The sequence below is a fragment of the Stegodyphus dumicola genome, chromosome 4 (genome assembly GCF_044657685.1).
Source record: "Stegodyphus dumicola isolate Sdum_Otavi_A_Nest chromosome 4, ASM4465768v1".
NCBI classification, from domain to species: domain Eukaryota; kingdom Metazoa; phylum Arthropoda; class Arachnida; order Araneae; family Eresidae; genus Stegodyphus; species Stegodyphus dumicola.
In genome coordinates, this window is record NC_140771.1 from 158,464,140 (window position 1) to 158,484,566 (window position 20,427).

General features: G+C 35.0%; 1 protein-coding gene across 2 annotated transcripts in view; it reads left to right on the plus strand.

The window, feature by feature from the left end:
• Positions 1–11,172: 11,172 nt before the first annotated feature.
• Positions 11,173–20,427, plus strand: part of Tao (Serine/threonine-protein kinase Tao) — a 75,672-nt gene continuing 66,417 nt past the window's right edge. Inside the window, exon 1 of one of the 2 annotated variants that reach the window (XM_035362061.2) lies at positions 11,173–11,505. The gene's annotated coding sequence lies outside the window, so the exon portion shown is untranslated. The remainder of the gene's footprint in view (positions 11,506–20,427) is intronic. The other variant, XM_035362060.2, reaches the window with a different exon arrangement.

Sequence of the window (20,427 nt, forward strand, 5' to 3'; positions counted from 1 at the left end):
CAATTCTCTGTCGTCTTTTCGGTTTCATCGTCCCAACACTCAGTGGACAGAGTCTCAGTGGATTTTGGAGCATGGGTCGTCCGTTCATTGTCCCAACACTCAGTGGATATAGTCTTAGTGGATTTTGGAGCATGAGTCGTCCGTTCATCGTCCCAACACTCAGTGGATTTTGTCTTTGGATCCTCTGAAGATATTTTGGGGCTCTCATTAGATTCTTTGGAAGGTTCGTCCCAACAGGCTGCTGGATCGTAATGGGGAATATTTTCAGGTATGTCTCCCCAACCCTCCGTCTTCCTCGAGTTATTGGAGGAAGTTGACGACAAAGAAGAAGAAGTAGAAGAGCCCAAAAGTTTAAAGGCGTATGCTCATCCGTATGTTCCATCACTTGGAAACAGGACAGATTATCCCATTTCTGGATGAGGTTATCGTACGCTTTTGGGGACGGATCCTTCTCTAACTGATCGTAGGCCTTATCAAAAGCTTGCAGAGGATTGTCTGCTTCCTCCTGAATCCTCTCCTCTTTCTCCGTTCCGTCTGGATAGACGTGATTGATATGAAAATCTCCTTCCATAATATGCCATCGATAGTTGCGCACTTTGTTTTCGGCACAATGGAAATATTTCATCCTTTGATGATGTCGGGCACATTTTTCCCGATACTTCCAAATGATTCCATCTGGCACATAAATTTCCGTCACGGGTTTTTGATAATCCAAGGCTTTAGCAAAGAATTCAGCTTTCTGGCATCCCACCACATAAATCGTGGAGAAGCTGTGAGTGAGCGATTGGAGAATGCGTCCTAAATGGTTGTAGGGAATATGACCCTCGTTCCAACGAAGTCCGTGCCGGTTTCTTGTCAGCCAGGCATTTGTCTTTTGGTGTTTTTCACTCAGTTGGTGGAAGGGGTGAGGAGGAGTAAACGTCAACGATCCCACGGTCAAAATATCTTTTGTCGCATAGCCCAATTCTTTTAAAACGTAGGTAAATTCACCCTTCTTGTGGTTGTAGGACTGGAAACCCTCTAGATCGAGCACGATAAAGTTTTCTGAACACGCCATGGCGATGAATACGGTGATGTCTTCCACAAACAGGAGCAAAAAAGAGAATCGAAAAGGTATATATGTATAACAGGGAAGATCTAGAAAGGGGGGGGAAACAATAAAACGTTTTAGAATCGTCGTCTTGAAAGAGACATTTTTCTTTTCAAAGGGTTAAAAAGTTTCAAAGGTCTTTTTAAATGAAGTTATGATTATTATCATTATTAAAAAAAACTAAGAATTAAATCGAGTTTATAGATAACCATATTCATAGGACCAAAGGGACTTACCAGCTCAGTTCACGTCTTCTTTTGTTCTCTGAAGAAATCTCGCGGAGGACACACACATTTATACTCGCGCGACATCTGTCGGGATCGCGACCCCATCTAAATGTCAGGGTCATTCCAACCTCTTAAAAGGATCGGAATGAAAGAAACACTTTGATAAAAATTTATTTATGAAAACATATCTGAACATTTTCTCTCCCCACCCCCCGCCTATTTCAAAAAAAAAGTCTTTCTTGGATTGCGTCAAGATTACAAAACAACTCACAGGACTTGTTTATCTCGATCATGTCAGGGTCACCGTTTCACATAAGAAGATGGATGGACCCTGAACTTTAGACATGATAAAAATTAACTCTACCCGCCTTTTGTCTGGGAATAGGGTCTCACCGTTTCTAAACATAGACCAGATCCCATTCTTCGAATTCTATTCTTTAAGAAAGGAGGAGTGATGGTCTATTTTTAGAAAGTGTGAGACAACATTCCCAGACAAAAGGGGGGGTAGAATTAATTTTTATCATGTCTAAGACATGATAAAAATTAATTTTTATCATGTCAAAATTAATCATCAAAAATTAATTTTATCATGTCTAAGACATGATAAAAATTAACAAAAAGTTTTTTTTTTTTTTTTTTTTTTTAAAGGCAGAAAAATTTTTGAGAGAGCTGAGAAAGATTTTTCCTCCCAATCTTTTTCGACGATGAAAAGGGAAAAACTACTGATCCGATCTCCCTACGCTTTAGGGAAAAAAATACTTATGAAATATTCATGTGTTGAAATTGGCTATTCAAATAAGTGACATTTTGTTTCTCATTGGAACTGTTCAACGGCGAGTCCACTCGTCTCATTCTTTGGGGTAGGGGATGAAAGTACAGCGGTTTGTTGAAATCGATGATAGTTTCCTCTTTAGTCGGCGGAACTGTAAATCTATCCCGTCTTAACTCTTCTAATCTCTTTGAAAGTCTTTCCACTTGCTCTGCTAAGGTTTCCTCGGTACTCATGGTCTCTCTTAGTTTAGGGAAGTCTTGACGTATTGGCTAGAGAACAGAGGTTTTTTTTCTCTCTATACATATATCATGTGGGAGCGTGTGATTTATAAATCCTTGTGAAATCTTTCTACGTCTTGTGTAACTTGGAAGATTCGTCTTCTGTAACTTGGAAAATTCGTCTTCTTCTCGTCGATTGGGGTGGAGTTATAGAAAAGAAATGGGATTGGAAAGAAATCAACATATTACAAAAAAAAGGAACTTTTTTTTTCTATTTTTTTTTCTCTAGGGATTTACATACCATTTCATTCATGAACATTCAAGGGTTCTCTCCAAGACCAAATTTTAGAAGAGGACCACAAAGAGTACACTTGAGGATCCTCTTTCAGGTCTAGGTGAGATAAGGGTTGAGACCAATATTCTTGGGTCTCTAAAGCATCCCAACTTAGACATTTATTATTATTATTAGAAAGTTCATCCTCCTCCTCATCGTCGCACGAGTTCTCCTGCGGAGATTCTTCCGCCTCCTCTTCGTCTTCGACAGCTTTGCTCTCGAAGGGGTAACAATGTAATTTCCGGGAAACGTAACTACCCTCCATCAAATGGTATCGAAAATTTCTCACCTTGTTCTCGGCACAATGAATCATCTTTTGGAAATATTGGTGTCGCGTGCATTTCGACTTGTTCCGCCACTCGGTTTTCCCTGGGATGTAAAACTCATAAACGAATCGCTGGCAGAGCTTGCTTAAAAATTCGGCTTTATCGTATCCATTGACGTAGATCACCTCCACATTTTCGGTCAGTATTTTCAGGATTGTAGGAAGATGCTCGTAGGAAAGACGACCCTTGGTCCATTGCAGGCCGTGTCGGTTATTTGTAGTCTGGTTGACCACAGCTTGATTGCGGGACGATAAGTCATCGTAATGGACAGGAGGGAGAAAAATCATGGATCCGCATAAGGTTAAATCGCAAGTGATGTAGCCCAGTTCTTTCAAGATGAAACATATATCTCCCGTCTTTGGATCATAACAGTGAAAGTATTCCATGTCCAGAACAATGTAGGAATCTTTGAGAGGTTTGGCACTCAAAATGTCCATCTTCTTCAATTGAGGAAAAAAGAAAACAAAATTCTATCTCTCTCTCGCTGTGTGTCCTAAAGGAAAAAATGGATATCGTTCTCTCGCCGTCTCCTCTTTTATAGAAAGAGAGAGAGAAGGTTGCACGTGACAGGTCGTATGAATTCTGGGAAAGGTCACATTCGTATATATATTTGTTTTTTGAATAATATCGTGCGTATCTCAATACACATCCATCATAATAATAATAAAGGTCACCTTGGAAAGAAAAAGAAATAAAAAACATGGAACTCGTGCTCGACTTTGAAGGTTTCTACGATTCTCAAGGAGCCTTTATTGTGAAAGAATTGGCTTACGTCACATTGGACGGTACTTCTCGAGGGCTATTTGTTTTTAAACCCCCGTTTCCATGGCAAATGCTCACCGAAAAAGAAAAACGAACCGCTGTGTGGGCGAGTGATTATTATCACGGCTTGTCGTGGTACGAAGGAGAAATTCCGTACTGTTATTTTCCATGGGTGTTAACGATGTTGACGGAACCTTTTTCCATGATTTGGGTGCGAGGAGAAATGAAACGGCAGTTTTTAGAGAAATGGTTGCAAAGATCCATTTATTGCATTTCGGGATCGACGCAAGAGATTCTCAAATACAATGGGATCGAACACATGAATTGTCCTAACCATACAAAAGGTTTTTTCCATTGCGCTCTACAAAAAGCAGTTCGGTATCATTATTATTTAAAGACACAGAGAAGAAATTCGCAAGGTCGATCCTGCACAATTCAATCTTGACAGAACTCATTAAAAAAAATACATATATCATGTTACTTCTTCAACAGCACAGATGGTTCTGAAGCGAAACTTGGAATTTTGAAATAATAGATCAGGGAGAAATCATTCTTAATAAAATGGTAAAGTATCGAATCGGCTGGGAGAAAAAAAATTTCTCAGAGCTGAGATAAAAATTCTCTAATGAAAAAAAAAAATCTTTTGGTTAATTTTTATCATGTCTTTAGACATGATAAAAATTAATGACCCTCCCTTTTTGTCTGGGAAGGATGTCTCACCCTTTCTAAAAATAGACCATGACTCATCCTTTCTCTAATGGCAATCATTCCATGAATGAATCACGATTTGTTTTTCAAAAGAGTGAGACAACATTCCCAGACGAAAAGGGAAGGGGGGTCGTTAATTTTTATCATGTCTAAGACATGATAAAAATTAACAAAAAGTTTTTTTTTTTTTTTGAGTTGTAGAATTTTTCTCAGCTCTGAAAATTTTTTTCCAGCCGACTCGAGACTTTAAACCATTTATATTTACGAATAGTCTTTGGATTATTTATTTATTTTCTTTTAAAAAGAAAAATTCTGAGCTAGACCTATCTATTGGCTTAACATTCTGGTCATAGAAACAGGCCAGAATCTCATTTTATTTTTCGAGGCTAATGCACGGGTTCTCCAATCAAAAGGGTTACTATAAAGGGATTGGTTTGAATGCATTTATCTGCAAATGTTGTAGGATTCTGTTGTTGAGAAGGGGGTATATTATTATTATTATTATTATTATTACTATTACTATTATTATTATTATTATTATTATGATGATGATTTTTTGTCTTCTCAAGACGATCCATAATCCTATTCATTTGCGAGACGGTTAGAAAGTGGGACGTGTAAAAATATTTGGCTCGTTTCATTAACAAAATTTGTGCATCCAAATGTGGAATGTCACGAGCCATCAACACGTTTTCGTCGGATAAAAATTCGTCCCGCATCTTTTGATAACTCCCCACGGTATAATAACCCGCACATTTTGAAAAATCGGAGGCTTTCAGGTAAACGACTCCTTGGATGATATAAAAGGAAAGATCAACATATTTATATTTGAAAGGAATACACGTAGTGAGCTGGGGATGCCTCCTCATGATCCACTTGGACAAAAATACGACTTTGGGGCTCTCCCCTTTTATTTATAGAGAGAAAGAGAGTGTGACCTTCCCTTCCCTCCTCCTCCTCTCTCTCTGCTTCCTCTATCTCTGGACGTCCTTGGATTGGAAAAGGTGACTTTGAAAAAAAAAAGAAGGTCATGGTTGGATAATTTTTTGTTTATTAAATTATCACTTTCACTTCCTCATTCCCACACACATTCATCTTTTTAAGAAAAGAAAAAGAGGTCATGGAGATAAGATTTCTTGGAAAGAAGAGAGAGAGAGAAACAAAAAAAAACAAATAAAACGGACGTCATAGAGCCTCTATGTGTGTCTGTGTGTGTCTATATAGATATATAAAAAGACGAGAGTACTGGGCGAGATCATTTCTTTTCCATTGGGAGCCATGTCGCTATTAGACGTTTTTCCAACTCAACGGATTTCGAACGGGGAGGATTTGAAGACGCTAAAGCAAATCTCCAACTTGAAAATTTTTTTGGCGTGTCATTGTGCGACATTTATTCCGCATTTACCACCTCATCAAGCGATCGTTTCTTTCAACCAAGATGTCGAATCCTCCAACCTGCTCGTTCAGAATATACACAGAAACTTATTCGAATCGCAACAAACGAAAGAGGAATCTCCCTTCTCTTGGAATCGGATGGATCGAGCTTTGAGACGGCCCATTCAAACAGACCGGCGATATACAGATCCACGCACGAGTTTTCGGTGGAAGAATATTTTTCTCACGAAACGATATTTTACGTTTGGAGTGAGAAAGACGGCTGAGGACGAAGTTCATATTGTTCAAACCACAGCCGCTCCTCTCGCCTATTACGAATCATCGTCCCCCAATCTGAAGGAAAGAAGTTTTAAAGTCAGCGACAGGATGAAATATAAGAAATATATTCTAAGACGTTTTCAAAACTATGTCGTTCCCCCGAAAACGCAATATCTCATCGTCACAACCCAGAAGAGTCTCTTTCTCGTCGATCGGTGCTCGTACTCGCTTTGGAAACAATTGAAAGAGGAGATTTCTTTCCAATCGCCGATGATGTTTCAAGAAAAAGAAGAAGAAAACCCTCCGCCACCTTTACCCATCCCTTCCTTAGATGATAAGAGGAGCTGGACCAAACCGTTATTTCCCGAAACAAAATCGACCCGGCAACGGAATGAAATTGAAGTCATCACAATTGAAGATGAGGAGGAAGAAAAAAAATTACCTCTTAAAAAACGGTCGACTTACCGGAACCTACCTGGCGTGCAAGATCCGCTTCAGAATCCAGAAGCTTCTTCTTCTTCTTCTTCCCCGACTTGTTCAAACAGGCAACCTCTTTCGGACTCCTCACAGACAGAACTTCTTCTAGTATCCTCTTCTTCTTCTTCTCCTCCTCCTCCAACCTGTCCCGACATCGTAGAGGTAGAATGTCAGCCGGGTCCACAAGTTCCAACAGGTCCAGAAATCATGGAGGCAGAATCACAGCCGGGTTCACAAGTTCCAACGGGTCCAGAAATCATGGAGGTAGAATTTCAGCCGGGTAAACAAGTTCCAACGGGTCCAGAAATCATGGAGGTAGAATCGCAGCCGGGTCCAGACATCCTAGATCCCTCCACTCATCCCAAAGAGACTCCAAGTGTTTCAAGACAGCCTTGTGAGGATCGAGCCCTTCCCGTATGGAATTATTATATGGACTTACAAAATTTGGTGCAACAGGAAGGAGAAGAAAATAATCATACGGATGGGTGGGTCAAAGACTGTTTAGATCATTTAACCTCGAATGAAATTGAACTGTTATGGAATTGCATTTCTGAAATCACATCGGAAATGGGATAAAAACCAAAACAAAAAAAATTTTTTTAATAACAAATGGGAGGAGGGTCATGATGTCAATTAAAAAAAATATTATATAGAGTCCAATCTTGGTGGTTCACTTCAGTTTTCCAGCATGAGGTGATCCACGTTTCCCGAAATATGGATCCCATTCCAAGAGAGATTGTCTAGAGCCTTCACTTCAGTTCTGTTTTTTTTTTCCTACCAAGAGGAGAGGGTCCCCAAAGGGCTACCCATGTCCAAAGAGAAAAAGTGTAGAGCGTTCATTTCAGTTTTTTTTTTTCAAGTTTAGGGGAGGGAGGTCTCAAAATGACACCCCCCATTTTCAAAGAGAGATAGTGTAGAGCGTTCATTTCTGTTTTTTTCCAAAGTTAGGGAGTTTTCAAATGGCTACCCACTTCAGAGAAAGAGAGAGAGAGAAGGTGTAGAGCGTTCATTTCAGTTTTCCAACATTAGAAGGTCCCAAAATACCTTCTGAATTCAAAGAGAGATCGTGTAGAGCGTTCATTTCCAGTTCTCCAAGATCAGAAGAAGAGGGTCCGCTTTTCCCAAAAGGGCTTTCCGCATTCAGAGACAGCGAAATGCAGACTTCAGTTTTCTCCCTCCCCAAGAATAGAGGGTCCCAAAATGGCTTCCCATTTCAAAGAGAGAGGGAGAGGCGTTCATTTCCATTCTCCAAGATAGGGTCGTCTGCTTTTTCCCAAAATGGCTTCCCAATTCAAAGAGAGAGAGAGAGTAAAAGGGTGTGTAGAGCGGTCATGTTCATTCTCCAAGATAGGGTCGTCAGCTTTTTCTCAAAATGGCATCCCTCCATTCAAAAAGAGATCGTAACCAATTTTTCCAGTTTTTTCCAAGATGGGGGGGAGAAGAAAACCTAGGATGGAATAACACGACACACAGAGAGAAAGAGAAAAAAAAACGCCATCTTGTCATTTTCTGATAGGGTACCGGTGTTCGAATACTTTTGTGACCGACTGTACTGTAATTTTGGAGACGTGTGTTGGTATCTGATGTAGTGTTTGGTAATGGCAAATTATTATTTCCTGCCTGGGAAGTTGACTGAGTGGGTTGAACTGTGAGAACACTTAAGCTGTTTTGGATGGTTGTAAGGTTGACTGGAGGTTTAGTGAATTTTGGTAGTTTAGCTGTTTTCGTTGGTTTTTTGAATCCATCCACATCCATTTCCGTGTCCGAGTTAGCTTCATGTTGTTTGCGTTTGGTGTGTGTTTGTGTGTGTGTGTTGCTTGCATGCGAGAGATAAAAATCTAACTTACCCCTCAGCTGCTTTATCTTCTTCTTCCTATCTTCTATTTGTTTCAGTAGTAAGTCCGTGTGATAATCTCTGTCCGTAACAGGGCGTTGTGCTCTGAGCATCTTGTATGTATCCACTAAAGTGGTCGTTCTTATTTCTAAATGCTGTATCTCCGTTCGAAGGGTGGCTGCTTCCGCGTCAGTGATCATGTTTTGGTGGTCAGTGTCCATATCCGGGGTGTTAAGCTTAGTCGTATCGGGGTCCGAGGCTGAGCTCTTGTCCGGTGGGATGTCATAGTCGAGAATGCCCATGTGTTCCGCTGGCTGTCCTTCCTCAGGAGAGAGAGTCTGCTTAGTACGAGCCATATCGACAAATCACCATTTCGTTAAAACGAGAAAATGTCGTGAGGTATGTGCCGCAGCTTTAATTGTTCGGCCGAAGCAACTTGCGTTAGGGTTGCCGTAATTATTTTTGGCAGCATTGGGATCGACAATAGTTTGGCGAATTTTTACGGTCCTCAAAACGGAATTGTACCGCCAATTCTAACTTATCAAAACATATTGAACTAGCTAGGCATTTGCACATTTTTAATAACTAATTTTCACAGTTCGAGTATATAAACCTCCACCAATATATCCTCTTAACCAAACCGGTCTTTATCGATGCAATCGCCTTTCAATAAGTTGAACCAGTTGGCGAAAAACTCTGTACACTCTCTCTAGCTTTTTTATTTTCCTCAGTAGATTGAATCCAATGCTGAAACTTGTCCTTTGGAGCCAAACCAGAATTGATACTAGTCTGTTGTCGGGACCGGATTCAGAAATGTAAGTATGTATTCACGTGTATATGTATGTATGTGCGTATATGTGTGTTTCTAATACTAATTTTTCACTTCTGTCACGATTATTGTAATATTTGTCACTCCTTTTTATGCTAAGGACATCTGTCGCCGGATGTAGCATTCAGGGGTCAAACTGATGTTTCCAATTGCATTTTGGAAAGCAGGAGGGCGCGAAATCTTCAATTGCGCCCTTGCGCTGGAAACCCTACCAACGTCTCTGCCTATTAGAAAACTGATATGTATTAGAATGACTCCAGAGAACATCCTTGGTGGCGACTATTGGCTTCTTTAAGAATGTATGCGGTATTTTATTATGGAACTACATTTCATATAGCTAGGGAGAATGGAAAAATATGGAGGGAAAAGGATTTAAAGAAAGTATTTTCTTATATTGAACTTCTGATTACTCTTTTAGATATGTTATCTAACAAAACTAGTAAATAGGTAGTAGTAGAATTTCTGTCTCAAAACCTCAGAGATTATATGAGACAAAGACGTCTGGTATTTATACACAGCCTAGATAAAAGCACACTTATCAGATAAACATAAGTTTAAAACAACAGCATAAAATCATAAGAAGTGAAAAAGGGATTAATGCTGAGAAAACAGCTACTTAAAACTCAGGCAATGGGATACACACAAAATAATAATAAAATCAGAAAAGGAGATACATTAAAATATGCATTACTAAAATAAAGATACAACATGAAAACAAGATCAGAATAAATAATAAAAACTCGTCTTTTCAGGGTAACAAGTTGTAATTCGCCTGCTTCCTGATTACAGCCAAGAGACAAGTCACAATTGCATATATACTCTTAAAATAATGATATTCAACTAAAAAGTGACGCACATACAAAACATAATCATAATTTGAACAAACAAGTTCTCTCTCAGGCTTCACAAGGTAACTGTAAGGGACTGGAAAGTGATAAATTCTTAGGCGTATTAACAAGATTTCCTCCTTCTGAGTTTTAGCGCTCTGCGAGTACTCTACTTTAGACTTCACGCTTCTCAGTTAATTCAGAAGCTGATCAGCCCAGTGTTGTAAAACATTTTTATAGCCTCAAAAGTTTCACAACAAATTAATAAAAGTAGAGAGCGGATTGATTCCTCTTACCTTGTACCAGCGCAGCATCAAGCGAGCTAGACCAAACTTCTAGATGGTAATCTTGAAGCCCAGATTTCGAATCCGGGATAGATCATTTCTTATATTTCATGTTTATTGCTCTTAAATAAACCTTATACTATGCATTGCCATCCTAAGGTTTTCTATACTGATGTCACTCATCCACGGATGTTCTCCATGCATTTTAGCAAACAGGAGGGGGCGCGCGAAATCTTCAGTTTTTTTTCGGGTACTGAAATCTCTAGTAATGCGTCTGCTCTTTAAAAAGGTGATATGGATTAGAATGATAGCATTTCTGAGTTTTTCTTATAGCATTAAACAAATGTCCCATTCATAAAAATTTGGAAAAGCGTGAATAAAATTTACCAGATTGTATGAATTTTCTAATTTTTTTGGCAATATAAGAATAGTTAACTTAAAAAAAAAAAAAAAAAAAAAAAACGCTGGTTAGCGTTTTAAAAGTTAAATACAGTTTCACTTTTAACTTGTTGCTAATATATACTCTTCTTCATATAAAGGAAAAAACTGGAGAGAAATATAACATCTGTTGTCAGATTGACATCCAGAATTAAACATAATGGAAGGATGGCTTATTAATTTTTTATATTCTGAAGTTTTATTTTCAAAATATTCTCGAATACAAATTTTTTAAGAACCAAAAATAAAATATACTTACCTTAAATTATAAATGCTTCAACGCTGCCATAATCATCAAATCTTTAAATTGAAAATGATTATCATAATTCCGAGAATATGAATCGATAATATTTTATATGAAGAAACCACGGAAGAAGGCTAATGCGCATGCCTTAAAACAACGCCATCTTGGAAGCTGACTGCGGCAGGGAGGAGTAAATTAATGTAGCGGATGGAAGTTAATGTAAACATTGTTATTTGATGTTTACTATTGACAAAGTATCCACAACACATAGCATTTTAAAATTGTATTCTTCATTTATATATTTGTGGAATTATAAATAAATGTCAGTGAACATTAATATTAGTTCATTGGCATGGTTATAGTCATTGACGTTTTGTAATGTGACTTTTTGCACTGCATTTTTTTGGATCTTTATATATATATAACTGGAGATTTTCTACCAGGTCTACTCACGAAACGGTGGACTAATACATTTATTAAAGGTAAGGAGCCTTACCGTATAGTAACATTATGACACGACATTAGCACTTAATGACCTGTAGTAGTGTCATTGCTAATAATGATGGTTAACATACGTACGATGTTCATTTTTTCTCATGATTAACTGTATATAGTGCCGTAGTCTCTTTCGTAAAATTATATCCTTGTTATTATGCGTTACTTTTGAGTTTTCTTTATTTGAAAGAGAAGGTTAAATGCATTGTTTGCAAATACAGAAATTCTTCAGTCTGTATGATAATTGAAAGGAATTATGTAATTTAGCAGTTTCAAAAACATTTGCTGTCTCACTGTTCTGTTTAATTTTTCTCTTAAGGTATTGAAAAACACCATTAATTTGAAACTGAAATACATTGTTTTTATCTCCTTCTCAGACATACTTTAATTGGATAAATTTATGTTTTTATAAAAAGAGTTTGATTTTTATGCAGGCAATCCTTGTGCTAATTCTACTCTTTTACAACAGAATTTAAATTATTTGCGTGATTATGTGGACTAGTAACGTGAACTTTTGAAGAAGTGTTACATAACATTTAAGTATTAAATGCTGCAATTTGCCATCTTTTACAATCCTTAAGCACAGTTTAAATATTTATATAATACATTAATATTAAATAATATGAAAGCTAATAAAAATGCATTACTGTGTGCTTGAAAAAGTCTCAAAATCATATTTAATACTGATAGCCTTGGTTCAGATGTTATTCATCTGGAATGAAACAATTCTCTGTATGTGTACAACATGAGTCCACTGCACTTAAGTGTACACTGTTCCAAAGTGTGTTCTACAAACATTCACCAAGTGTTCCACAAAAAATACGAAACTGATGTTAGAGAGCAGCAAAATATTTTTTGTGTTTATATATTTAACACAATTTAAAATAATTTTAAAAGAAATTTAGAGAAAACATAAAACAAAGTGAGTGAGTGAAATTGTGCGTATAATAAATTTAAAAGTATAGCATGATATTAGATAGCTTCAGTTGGCAGTGAAATACATGCAGAATGCAATTTTGTTATGTTTTTGTTCTCTGCTTAGAAGAAAAAAAGTGTTTCATTTATGCTTAACTCGCGAGCACGCGCGCCGGATATCTCGTACTCAAGGGCATACTCTTTGTCCCTTATCTCCAAACCCCTTTCTTGGAAATGGGTAAAACCTTTTGTAGCGGAATTCAATGTGACATTCTTGAAGCTGGAAAATCCGTGGAGTGATTCTTTGAATACTTTTCTAGAAATTGTACCGTTTGGGTATGTGACACCCGCGCACCTTCTCGCGTCTCTCAGATTTTCATGCTCACTTTCTTAGTTAGTCAGCATGGCGCGACATCTAAGTTATGATAAAGAAATGGAAAGGTTGAAAAATATGCTAGAAACCATTTCAACAGATGATGAATCGTTTAGCGAAGTGGAGGAAGAATTAATAGATGAAGATCATAATTCATCGACACCGAATTAGTGAATTAGAAAATCAATCAAATTATGAAAGTGTTGTCCTACTATCAATTATGCACAATGATAATAAAATTGATGAAACCACTGGAGTACTAAAAAAGCCGGAGATTATTTCATTTTATAATCTAACCAAAGGAGCAGTAGATGTTGTAGATGAAATGAGAACAGCATATTTATTCTACAGCGAGAGTATCAAAACCAGGACCTATGGTAATTTTCTTGATTTTAAATGTTGTAGCAATTAATGCATGAATAATCTTACTTTCTACAAAAGAACCACCAGCTCAGTTTAGAAACGCGTTCTTTTCTCAAATCATTAGGACTGAAGTTAGTAGAAGATTACTCAGATGAATGGCAGCAATAAATCATGCTCCCTTTGAAACTAAAAGAAAAAATAATTTCACGAGATTGCAGCATAAAAACACCATCTAAAAAGATGAAAAATATTAAAAGAAGATGCGCTGAGTGCCCTAAAAATAAGGACAGAAAGACACGGTTTCTGTGTGAGAAATGTAATATCAGTATTTGTATGGAGCATATGTGTTAAAGCTGTCAGAAATGTGAAAAATTATTGTAAGTTAAGTACTTCATTTATTATATTCTTTAAAAATATCCTAAAGTTCATTGTCTTTTATGTTAATCCACATTTATACTCTTATTTATATCATTAAAGCAATTTAAAACGTGTTATTTGCTTTCGGGTATGACATACCCAGTGCGCCTTCTCGTGTTCGTATTTTTGGCGCATGTGCTTGCGGGTTGATCATGTTAACAGTCTTAGTTTTCATTGGATGTATTACTTCTCTGTTTTATCTTCTTTTTGAACTTGATAAATAAATAAAAATTTAAGGTCCAAGGTTTGAATCCCGCGAACAGGCTGGCTGCAAGGGCATTTTTGTAGTTTCCCCATGTGTAATGTGTATACAAGTCGGTTTCTATTAGAAAGCCCTCCTCGAAGGTATCCCTCAGGCAGATAGTGCTAATGTGCTTTGCTGTAATTTCAGTAAACAAAAAAAAAAAAAAAAAAAAGAAAGAAAGAAACCCAAAACACTTTAGGCAGATAGTGCTAGCGTACTTACTGTAATTTCAGTAAGCCAAACCCCCCTAAAACTCCTTACAATTATGAAATTAAAATAGAGCATAATACTTAAATATTACATGTTTTATGCTCATTTTTTTTGTGCAGTTAATGAAATTTTTTAACATAGTAATAATATGTTAATGAATTAATAATGTTAGTACAATAATAAAATGTTGATAAAATAATGTTAGCTAAATAAGATATATTAATATAATAATAAGTGTAAAATTATTTTAGTTAGCACTCCGCATAAATTAGAGGTATTATATCATTCAAAGTGAAAGCTACAGTGGTTTAGTTGTCATTTTTGAGAATGTCTTAGTTGGTGCTCTTTAAATATTGCCATCCTAAGCAACTGCTTATGTGTGAAGGTTGCCCTGTCTTTATCACTGCTGAAATGTAACGAAATTCTTTCTTAAAACTATAAGTGCATTGTTAAAATTTATACTATAGTTTTCAACATTAAAAAGCATTGAAATATATTTTATGGTTTGTTTTCAAAATCCCTTCAAGATCAGAGTGTGTAATTAATTGGTGCTTTCTGATTATTCACATTTCCATGAAAAGTTACTGATGAGTACTGGTGACTTTGTGCATTTTTGAAAAGCATTTAATTATCTTTATACCTCATAGGTACTTCCCAATAAAAACAATCATTTTAAGAAAAAATATTTTATGAGAAACAAATCTCTATGTAGCTGATTTTTTTAAATTTATCTACAACTGGTGGACACTGTTTAGTGCAATGATGATTAAATATAAAACATGTCAATCCACATATCCTCAAACTCGTGTATGGTACATGCAATGTGTGAATTGGTTGTTGATGCTAGTATATTTGCAAATGTGTTAAAAAGCAGATCTACCAAATGGTGAAACTGAGGGTGAGGATAATCACAAGAATTTATTAGTTAATGATATTATCCATAGCATAAAACACAATAGTTTTAGTTACAAAGTTTAACAGCAGTGCCCAAGCATTAATTGATGTTGTAAAACATATTTCAGGTCTTAAAAATTTTTATATTTTTTGGTGGGTGTATACTTTGCTGTGGAAATGCATCTTCATTGTCTTTTATGAGAATGCAACACATTATCAATTTTTATCCTGCAAAATGTCTTTCATTATGTTACTGTATTTATTATTTACTCATTGTGTGAGTTCAGTTTGTGTTCAATATCATGCTGGCTGCTTCATGTTTTTATTGTTGTCCCCATATGTAATGTCAATATCAGATTGTTGACCTCAGAAGGTTCTTATATTGATATCTTTCTTAAGGCAGATTGCCCTTGCATGGTTTTCTAGTCAGTTAACCAGTCAACTGTTATATCTGTTCATTTCACATTTTCTGTATTTTGTGCTTCATTCATGTAATGAAGCTGAAAATGTTCTATTATGTAACACCGAATTTTTAATGTGCATTGTTTGAATGTGCATCACCAAAGCTTATATCAGATTTTATCTATGAAGCCAATTTTCGAATGAAGGAATAAATCATTACTAAGCGTTGGAAACTAGTAATGGCAAAAAATACAGTAAAATACCTATCGATGTGACACTTGAAAAGTTAAAACATATGAAAATCAAACCATGGAACAAGTTAAAACATAAAACAAACAAAATAGGATAAAAATAGATAAAAATATAAAGTGGAAAATGGTAAATTAGCTGAATTCGAAGTATAATCTGGCTTTTCAAGGGAAATTTCTAATTGAACATCGAATCAAGCTAACTCCATTATGCGTTTCGCCGAAACAGACAATTGAAACTTTTTCGCTACAAAATTTTTAATTAGACAAAGTGTCTTAGAAAATTTATTAGTCTCAATTCTCTGTTTCAATTTCTTGATGCGTCCGCACTAAATAAAACATTAAGGTGTTAAAATATGTAAAAACTATTCCGATTACATCAAAAATCAAGATAAAAATATATAAAAAAAAAAAAAAAAATAGCGGTCTGCTATTAGTCCTAAATATACAATAATTTACGGGCTGGACCTGCAAGCTTGAAGATTTATAACTTTATAAAATTTAGAAATCTGTAATTAAATTTAAATGAAAACAAACACAGTGGGTCTTGCTAAGACCAAGAAAAAGTTGTAGTAAAAGAAACATAAAAAACTGACCTGTGGCGATGCAGAGCTCTCCCTCTTAAAACTAAGTTGAAAAGGGGTTGTAATTCCCTTCTGTGTCCTTCAGCGTCATCCCACTCGTCGTGTGACGTAAGTAGGGGGGAGCAGAGTCTTTGGGCATCAGCCAATACGATTAGACTGTCCATTAGCTGTAACTCGTCTCTAATTTTCGAAGGGGGTCGGAAAACTCGGAAAAACTTGGAAAGATTTCAAAATAGCGTCAGTCAAGTTGTTTGAAGAAAAAATTGTTACTGAAAGTGAAAATGGCTAATTCAGCTAAAACTACTTAACATGGCCACTAAAGTAAAAGGAAAAAACAGTCATTTTGTTAATAAAAAGTCGTAATTCTTCAAGCTAGAGGGCGATCAAGCTACTATGAAAAACGAAAAGGCCCGATTTGTTAATAAAAGTAGTAAAAATGGCCATCAAAGTAATTTAAAACTATTTAAACAATAGTATTAAAAGTATTGTGCCAAAATTTTTTGGAGGAAAGAAAATGTAGTAAGAATTATCTGTACATTTTTACATTAGATTTTCTGAATCAGCCATCCACTTTATACCGTCCCATTGGGCTTTAAGCATAAAATATCACTATCTAAGTCAAAAAATCTAAAAATTGGTAAGGCTAATGCCAGCTTTTTTTAAAGTATTTTTAATTATTTTATGAGGAATTAGGTTACTTTTCAAGATAGTTACGAAGTATAGTATTTCTTCTTGTAGGTGTTTTGCAGTATTGCAGATTCTTTTTATTCTGAGTAGCTGTGAATAAATTGTGTTAAGGATGATTCTTTTCGAAATATTTGAATTCCAGTTGGTTAATTTTAGTGTGGAAAAATTAAATTCTCTTCTTTTGTCATAAACTTTTATAAAATTGTAATCAATAATATGTAAATCAAGGTAGACTACATTATGCAGCTCTGTATTTTGCAGTATATTGTGCAAAAAATTATCTAGGCCAAATTGGTCATATTGTACTAACTAGATTGCTTGTTAATATATATATATGTATACAGTCAAAAGTTGTTAATCTGGACTTGTCGGGACTTCGGCGATTCCGGATTATAGATCAGTAGTATAAATCTGGTAAGATGGCATGCAGAAATTATAAAATTAAAAATATGAAACCGTAATTTATGAAATAAAGAACAATTATGATCTAAAAGATATCAAAATTTGAAAAAAAAAAAAAAAAGCTTAATATTTATTTGTTTACTTTATTAAACATTTCTTTCAATGTAAGTTGTTTCAGTTTCTTCATTTTTTATGTGATAATACATTCTCTTTAATTTTATAAACAGACATAATTTCATGTTCAGTTACAAAGTTCCGCTGTTCAAGTCCTATAATTGCTGTGTCGAGAATACCGATTAATTTGTCAATCGAAATTTTTTCATTTTCAATAACCTCTGTCACTTTTTTCGCTATCGGAAGCGAATTATAATGCTGAGGTATTTGATTTAAATCATATCAAAGACAGAGTACATCGAGATGAAATACTACATTTCATAAGGAATTATAAGCCAAATAAAATAAAAAAATTTGCCCTGAAGATAAGGATAGTGCTGACAGATCAATTTCTAATTCATTGCGCCTGGCGTTAAAGATAAACAAAGTTTAGATAAACAAACGTTAAAGTTTAGATAAACAAAGGATATGCTTTTATCCATTTTTTGCAGCAATTCCACTTTTTGTTTAATGGACTTCGAAACATACTTTCACTTTGTAGATCCTTTACATATTAGTAAATATATATCAGAAATTCTATTTGACATAATCGAAAGTTCAAGCTTACTTTTATAAAATTGCTCTAACAGTCTGCAAAAAATAATAAGCCGAATCCAATTCGAAGATTAAGGAACAACGCAATCTGCAACATTATAGATAATTTTAGCTTAGCTTATACCGTCTGTTATACATTTAATGTGCATTCGTAAATGTATTTTGCACACGCGTATTCGCAGCCGTAAAGGTCTTACACGCATGCGTCGGGACGCATGCGCAGAAAGTTTGTAGCTTTGAGGTCCGGATTATAGATCATTCCAGATTATGGGTGTCCGAATTAACGACTTTTGACTGTATATATATATATATATATATTTAACTAAGCTGTATATTTCTGTCTCAATTAATTCCAATTAAATGTAGTGTTTTTAAATTCCTTTTGTCATCTATGTTCTAAATATATTATCTATAGCGGCATTTCTTTATATATAGGGAAATTTTATGTGTAGGAGATTGCATGCATTAATATAACCTTTTACTTGCTGACTATAAGGTGTAATTTATTTTGCCCCTAGGTACAAGAAATATTTAATTGGTAACTGCGTGATTTATGTCATATGTACACAGCATAGTCTGTAGTAAAATTTTGTTTTAATAACAGCAATAAATATAAAGGTGCATACAAATAAAAAAAATTTTAAGTTTTGCTTGTAAATAGTTGTGCATTGGTTATTTATTTTCATCAGATTTGAAGTTAAATTTGTGGATTTGAATAAAATTTGATGATGATACCTATTTTAGTGTACTATAAATGATTGAATGAGAAGAATATGGAAAAAGTAATATATAGTTAAATGTGCGGTAAAAGTATATTTACGGGTACCCCTTTGCAGAAATTGGCGATTTTTGGCAGAACATTTCTTTGACTTGTTATCTTAGCTTGTATACAAAAATCGCCGCTACGCAAAGCCAAAATAACAAGACAAAGAATTGCACAAACTCGGTATCCATGTACACATCGACCTAATATCACTTATAAAAGCATCAGAGAATTGCACAAACCAGGCATTGCACACTCCATTGACTTTTTCCGTGTCAAAAAGTCAAAGGAGCAGACTACAAAAAAGTATATAACCTCAATAAACTATATTTAAAATCAAACAATGAAATAACATAAAAAAGGAAATTCATCTTTGCACTACACAAAGGAAATAACCACTTACCTTATTTACAAATTAATACGTCCTCAGTCAAACAAAATTCCTTAATAGCATCTAAAAACTTTGTAAAATTATCTGAACTAGAATCTGTGTACTTGCATCAAAATAAGAGTAGAAAATATCCTCCGTAGCGCTGCTCCAACGTTCAACCATACACATTTCTTCTCTACAAACAGGACACAATAATGGCTACTTCATAGCCATTTTATGTCTAAACCACAAAACAAGCAATATGCTTCCTAACCAACACACAGACAAGCCCTTACGAATTCACCGCAATTGTGCAACCGATTGCGTCATAATAGGGTTTCCATAGCATTCAACTACTCAGGCTACCATAAATGAAACAACAACGCGATAATACAAGGGGTACCCTTCTCTCTACTCTAACCAAATGTGCTTTTTATTAACTTTTATTTTGTGTCAGTTTGCTATTCGACAGATTTCAAGAATCTTCAGGTGTTCTAGCATTAAAATGTTTCTTTTACCTATTGATGTTGTTTGTGTATGAGAACTTCATCTTATAGTTAAGAAATTAATTAACTTGACAAAAGATTAGATGAGTTGTTTAGAACAGAAAAGAGAGGGAAAGGACTAACTTTCTTTTAAGTCAGTATTCTTCATTTCTGAGACATCCTTAAAAAATAAATAAATAAAAATAAAAAAATAAAAAAAGCAATATTTACTCAGTCTGTGTTTTTTTTATTAATGAAAGGTTTGGAGAAAAGCATGTTAAAAAAACCTATAAAAACCTGCATTTGATTTTGTGCTATTTGCATTATTTAAATAAAATTTAATAAACTAAAATCTGTTAACTCTTGTTGTTAGTACTTTAAATTTATCTAATTTAACTTTCATGCAGCAAACAAGATAACCACAGTGAAAATGTGTATACATATTTTTACTGTGATTTTCACAAATCGCATTTTCACATTACATACACACCATTCAAGCACATTTATCATGCTGAAATCAGGATACAATAAAACTCTAATCATTGGTTTTATGTTCCTTTTAAAATGTGTAAAAACTTCTCCTTTCCTTGACTTATTTGTGATGTACACATAATTCAGAAATTTGTTTTTATACTTTTTGAAAATATTTGAGTAATGTTTTGTTCATGAAATTTAATGTTTGTAAAGTTTAAAAAAATGCAGCAAACCTTTATATTGTAATGATTATGTTAATTGTGGATAATCTTTATAAATATATGCCTTCTTCAGAATCTGTCTTATCTAAATTGCCTTATTTATCTTATCAAATATATATATGTAAAAATTGGAAAGTATGTTTTATTTC